The sequence below is a fragment of the Zophobas morio genome, unplaced genomic scaffold (assembly GCF_036711695.1).
Source record: "Zophobas morio isolate AGI-343-1 ecotype UQ-CSIRO unplaced genomic scaffold, CSIRO_AGI_Zmor_V1 ptg000022l, whole genome shotgun sequence".
Lineage (NCBI taxonomy): Eukaryota > Metazoa > Arthropoda > Insecta > Coleoptera > Tenebrionidae > Zophobas > Zophobas morio.
Genome location: NW_026972127.1, coordinates 9,449,733 through 9,455,732, shown reverse-complemented (window position 1 = coordinate 9,455,732; position 6,000 = coordinate 9,449,733).

Below are 6,000 nucleotides of genomic sequence, written 5' to 3'. Positions count from 1 at the left end.
TTTATAAACATCTGACAGAAACGGCCACTGCATTTTACTGGGGGGAATGCGTCCGTGCCATTGGTCCATCTCTTTTGAATCGCTCGATCCGATTGGGCTACAACCATACATAAACAAAAGAATCGCTGGTTCCAAATTTAAATTTTCAAATGTGGATTTCGCTCACAAAGGAGTAGTTAATTTCATCGTTTTTTGCTCTATTTTAACATGTGAATCAGCTGTGGTTTTTGTGAGATGATTGAATCACTGCGTTAGGCAACGAACTTTGACGAGGTTTTGATTTAGAATAATTGGTGAAAGCGAAGGGATTGTCGTATAATGAGATAAAGACAACTATTGTTTCAATAACCCAATATCGTTAATAAACAGTCGGTGAAGCAGGGTTGTTATTGTTATTGTTTAATTATGTTTACCGAAGAAAGTTTGATTAAAGTGAGGGTTCGTTTACCCGCACCTACGCGCTTTGTTAGTAATAATGATTAGTTGCGATTGCCGCTCTCTTGTTATATCCTAGATAAAGATTGATGGTTGCATTCATCCAATATCCAGTGTACTAGAATGGTTTAAACTGAAAATATCGTTACATTCAATTTTGCCAAATTGCAGTCGACTTGGCGGTTAAGTGGGCGACATCAACGGTTTGGAACAATGTTGTCTTTCCTTATACAGAATAGAAACTCATTTCTTTGACCTTGTTGATGAATCACTACCTTAACCGTTAAAATTTAAACTATATTTAATTTTCTAAAGGTAGTCAAATAGAGTATAAACAGCAAGTCGTTGCAAGTTGCGACGGGTCCAAACGAGGTCTAAAATTAGCAAATTATGTACTTACCGTGAAGGGGACTTCTAATCTGTACTGTACTCATTGAATTATTACGGTTTAAATGTCATAAATCCACGAAATTAAGTTTAAATTAGACAAATTATTTCGAGCCTTCTGACACCTTATTCTGCGAGATCGTGCTAAACGGGAGGTCACAGTCCTCAAATCGGGTAAAAAATTTCGTGTCATTAAATGAACCAAACCAAATTAAGACTTCTTATTAAAAAAATACCGTTACTTAGACGCGTATTTTCGATGAATATCTCGTTGAGTTTGAATTCTTCACGTATTACTTCCTGAACGATGACTATTATTAGGGAAGTGTTGTACAAAGGTCACGCAAAAGTCTGAGTGACCCTGTAGAGTGTAGAACACTCCCAGATACTGTTCTGTGATTGTGAAAAAGTCCGCTAACTCCTTTTATGTAGTCGTGAAGCTAAGTTTATTGTTTTTAAAGTTATGAATATCAGATCTAGACAGGCTAAAATTAGATAAGTAAATAGAAATTTGTTGCCAATGTTGTCAATATTATCATAATACAGTTTTTGCTCAACAAGGGCAACAAGTGTGTAACGTTCTTCCAATATTATCGATTTTTCTCCCTGTGACCTTTCTTTGCCCTAAAACCAAAAGCGAGTTTGAAATACCGCGCTTTTACACATCATTTAACGCCGTACTGGTTTTAAGGGCGATTTTGAACAGAAAACACGTAACTACGACGTGTTTAACAAGTAACATTTGATGTAAAGTGACATTTTAAGCGATTAATCAATTAGGTTGCTCTGGTTCACTCTCGGTATTTATTGATTGACCCTCGTAATACGGTCACCTAGGCTAAAATCTAATTTCAAATTTTCTGGGGATATTGATTCATAGCATAGGAAATGCAGAGCTCCCGTTTCCGAATGTGTGTCTGAAAAACAGGTTTAAAGATACCTTAGAGATGTCACAACAATGAACAGTCGAAATTCCCTGGAATAAAAATTCTACAGAACTGTGAGATCACTAGCACTAGATAGCACAATGTAACTTCAGATGTTCTTAATATTTTACAGTCTACAGAATACGAAATGCAGGTTTCCCGTTTGTAAATATTTGTCTCGACAAATAGAATCAAATTCTAACAAATTGAAAAGCTCCTGAACTTAAATTTACTAGAATAAAAATCCCACGGAACTGTTAGACGACTAATGGTGAAGCGAGTGCCACTTTCGGACTTCACATTTTCTTGGTATTTTACAGTTCATAGAATACGAAATGTCGGTTTCCAAAATTGAACAGCACTTGAACCGAAATTTTCTAGAAAAAAAATCCTAGAGAACCGTCAGTTGACCAGTAGTAGAATAAGTGCCACTATTCAAGTTCAAATTTTCTTGCTATTTTACAGTTCTTACAGTCTACAGAATACAAAACGTAGATTTTCTACTTTCGAATGTCTGTCTTGTAGAATTGAATCAAAGTGACATACTTAAAATTAAAAAGTTCTTGAATCTCAATTTACTAAAATAAAAATCCTACAGAACTGTAAGGCGACTAATGGTAAAGCAAATGTCATTTTCGGAGTTTTTATTTTCTTGGTATTTTATGGTTCACAGAATATGAAAAGTAGGTCCTCCACTTTTGAAAGTCTATTTTGGAAACAGAAACAGCGTGCCACAAGATTGAAGAGCTCATGAATCTAAATTTCCTAGAATTAAAAGTCTACAGAACTGTAAGCGAGTTGTTATGATAGATCCAGAGACACCATCTTACTTGAATTTCTTGAATTTTTTGGATTTCCTGAATTTCCTGCGTTTCCTGCGTTTCATGGATCTTTTGGATTTTTTCAATTTTTTTTGATTTTCTGGATTTTTTTTATTTTTTCGATTTCTTTTTTTCCATTTCTTAGATTTTTTCGATTCCTTATATTGATTGGATTTTTTGGATTTTTTCGATTTTTCATATTTCAAGGACTTATGGAATTTCTTAGAATTCCTGGATTTTATTTTTTGGATTTCCTGGATTTTCTGAGTCTTGTGAATTTTTTGGATCTTTTGCATCATTGGGATTCTTTGAATTTTTTGCATTTAGATTTTTTGCTTTTTTTGGAAATTTGGATCTTCTGAATCTTTTGGGTCTTTTGGATATTTTGGATCTTTTGCATCATTGAAATCTTTTGAATTTTTTGCATATAGATTTTTTGCATTTTTTGAAATTTTTGGATTGTTTGGTTTTTACATTTTTCAATGTTTTAGATTTTTTGAATAATTTTTATAATTTGCTTTTTTCTTTTCTGATTTTTGGGATATTTTCCGGTTTCTGGATTTTTGAAATAATAGGATTTCTTGCTTTTTTGAGTTTCTTGGATTTTCTGGATTTTTTGATTTTCTCTATTTGGATTTTTTGGATTTTTGGATTTATTTTTAAATCCTTTGATTTCTGAGTTTTTGGATATCTTCAAATTTTTGGAGTACTGAATTTCTTGAGTTTCTTGGGTTTCTTTGCATTTCTTGGATCCGAGTTTTTGGATTTTTCAGATTTTTGAATTTTTAAAATTCTTGTATATTTTGAATCTGTTAAACTGTTTTCGATTTTTTGGATTATTCAGTTTTTCGAGTTTCTTAAGGGCTTCTAGTATGTTTTGGGATTTTTAGATTTTTTGGATTACATGATTTTTTCGATTTCTCTTTTTCAATTTTTCGGTTTTTTCGATTCCTTCGATTTTTTGGATTTTTTGGATTTTTCGGATTTTTTGGATTTCGTCGATTACTTGGATTCTATTTTTTGGATTTCCTGGATTTTCAGGATCCTCTAAGTCATTTCGATATTTTGGATCCTTTGCATCATTGAGATTCTTTGAATTTTTTCCATTTATATTGTTTGCATTTTTTGGAATTTTTGGATTGTTTGGTTTTTAGAATTTTCAATTTTTTCGATTTTTTGAATAAATGTTATAATTTGCTTTTTTCTTTTCTGATTTTTGGAATATTTTCCGTTTTCTGGATTTTTGAAATAATAGGATTTCTTGTTTTTTTGAGTTTCTTGGATTTCTTGAATTTTTTAAACTTTTTGGATATCCTCGAATTTTTGGAGTACTGAATTTCTTGGGTTTCTTGCATTTATTGGATTTTCTGAATTTTTGGATTTTTCAGATTTTTGAATTTTTAAAGTTCTTGTATATTTTGGATTTCTTAAACTGTTTGGATATTTTCGATTTTTTGGATTATTCAGTTTCTCGAGTTTTTTAAGGGATTCTAGTGCGTTTTGGGATTTTAGATTTTATGGATTTTCGGAGTCTCCTGGATTTTCTGAATTTTGTGGATTTTCTGGATCTTCTAGATATTTTAGATCTTTTGCATTTATTCGATTTCTTGAATTTCTTGGTTTCTTGGATTTCTTGGATTTCCTGGATTTCCTGCGTTTTCTGTATTTTATAGATTTTTGGATTTGCTAGATCTTTTGGATTTATTAGATCTTTTTCGATTTTATGATTTTTTTCGATTTCTCTTTTTCAATTTTTCGGTTTTTTCGATTTCTTCGATTTTTTGGATTTCTTGGATTTTTCGGATTTTTTGGATTTCTTCGATTACTTGGATTTTATTTTTTGGATTTCCTGGATTTTCAGGATCCTCTGAATGAATCATTTCGATATTTTGGTTATTTTGGATCTTTTGCATCATTGATAGTCTTTGAATTTTTTGCATTTAGATTTTTTGAATTTTTTGGAATTTTTGGATTGTTTGGTTTTTAGATATTTCAATTTTTTCGATTTTTTGAATAATTTTTATAATTTACTTTTTTCTTTTCTGATTTTTGGGATATATTCCGTTTTCTGGATTTTTTAAATAATAGGATTTCTTGAGTTTTTTTGAATTTCCTAGATTTTCTGGATTTTTTTGATTTTCTCTATTTTTCTTTTTCGATTTCTTAGATTTCTTGAATTTCGTGGATTTCTTGGTTTCTTGGATTGCCTGCGTTTTCTGGATTTCATAGATTTCTGGATTTCCTAGATCTTTTGGATTTATCAGATTTTTTTGGACTTTAAGACTTTTTCGATTTCTCTTTTTCAATTTTTCAGTTTTTTCGATTCCTTCGATTTTTTGGATTTTTCGGATTTTTTGGATTTCTTCGATTATTTGGATTTTATTTTTTGGATTTCCTGGATTTTCAGGATCCTCTGAATCATTTCGATATTTTGGATCTTTTGCATCATTGAGATTCTTTGAATTTTTTGCATTTTTTTGAATTTTTGGATTGTTTGGTTTTTAGATTTTTAAATTTTTTGGATTTTTTGAATAATTTTTATAATTCCACTTCTACTTTTTTGAAAGTCTTTTGGAAACAGAAACGGAGTGCCACAAGATTGAAGAGCTTATGAACCTAAATTTCCTATAATCAAAAGTCTCCGGAACTGTAACGACTTGTTATAATAGATCCAGAGACACTATCTAACTTCATATTTTCTTGATATTTTATAGTTTTTACAGTTCATAGAATACGACATGTAGATTTCCCGCATTAGAATGTTTGTCTCGGGAAATAGAATTAAAGTGCCACAAAATTGAACAGCACTTGAACCTCAATTTACTAAAATAAAAATCCTATAGAACTATAAGGCGACTAATAATGAAGCAAATGTCACTTTCGGAGTTTTTATTTTCTTGATATTTTACGGTTCACAGAATATGAAAAGTAGGTCTTTCACTTTTGAATGTATGTTTTGGAAGCAGAAACAGAGTGCCACGAGATTGAAGGGCTCATGAACCTAAATTTACTAGAATTAAAAGTCTACAGAACTGCAAGCGACTTGTTATAATAGATCCAGAGGCACTATTTAACTTCATATTTATTTAAAAAAGCAAGTGGCATTCTGTGATTCATATCAGTGGCGGCTCGTGACTGTCTGATGTGGTGAGGCGATGATAGAAGTTTGACAATAATAGTAATATTACTTGGTCTTACTAGTTAGTAATGATAGAAGTCTTGCCTGAATACCGGTCATTCCCGGCTCAGTAGTAGGTCCTAATAATAATAATAATAACACCCATAACGCATTGAATTAACAATGTTTTTACAAGTCAAAATTTTGTTGAAAGTAGCACTTTCTTGGAGGGATTCGGGAATAGTTGTTGTGTTCTTTTCTAAACGTTTTAAGCCCATGAAATTTTTAATGTGTACTTTGGAACTTTCATGTA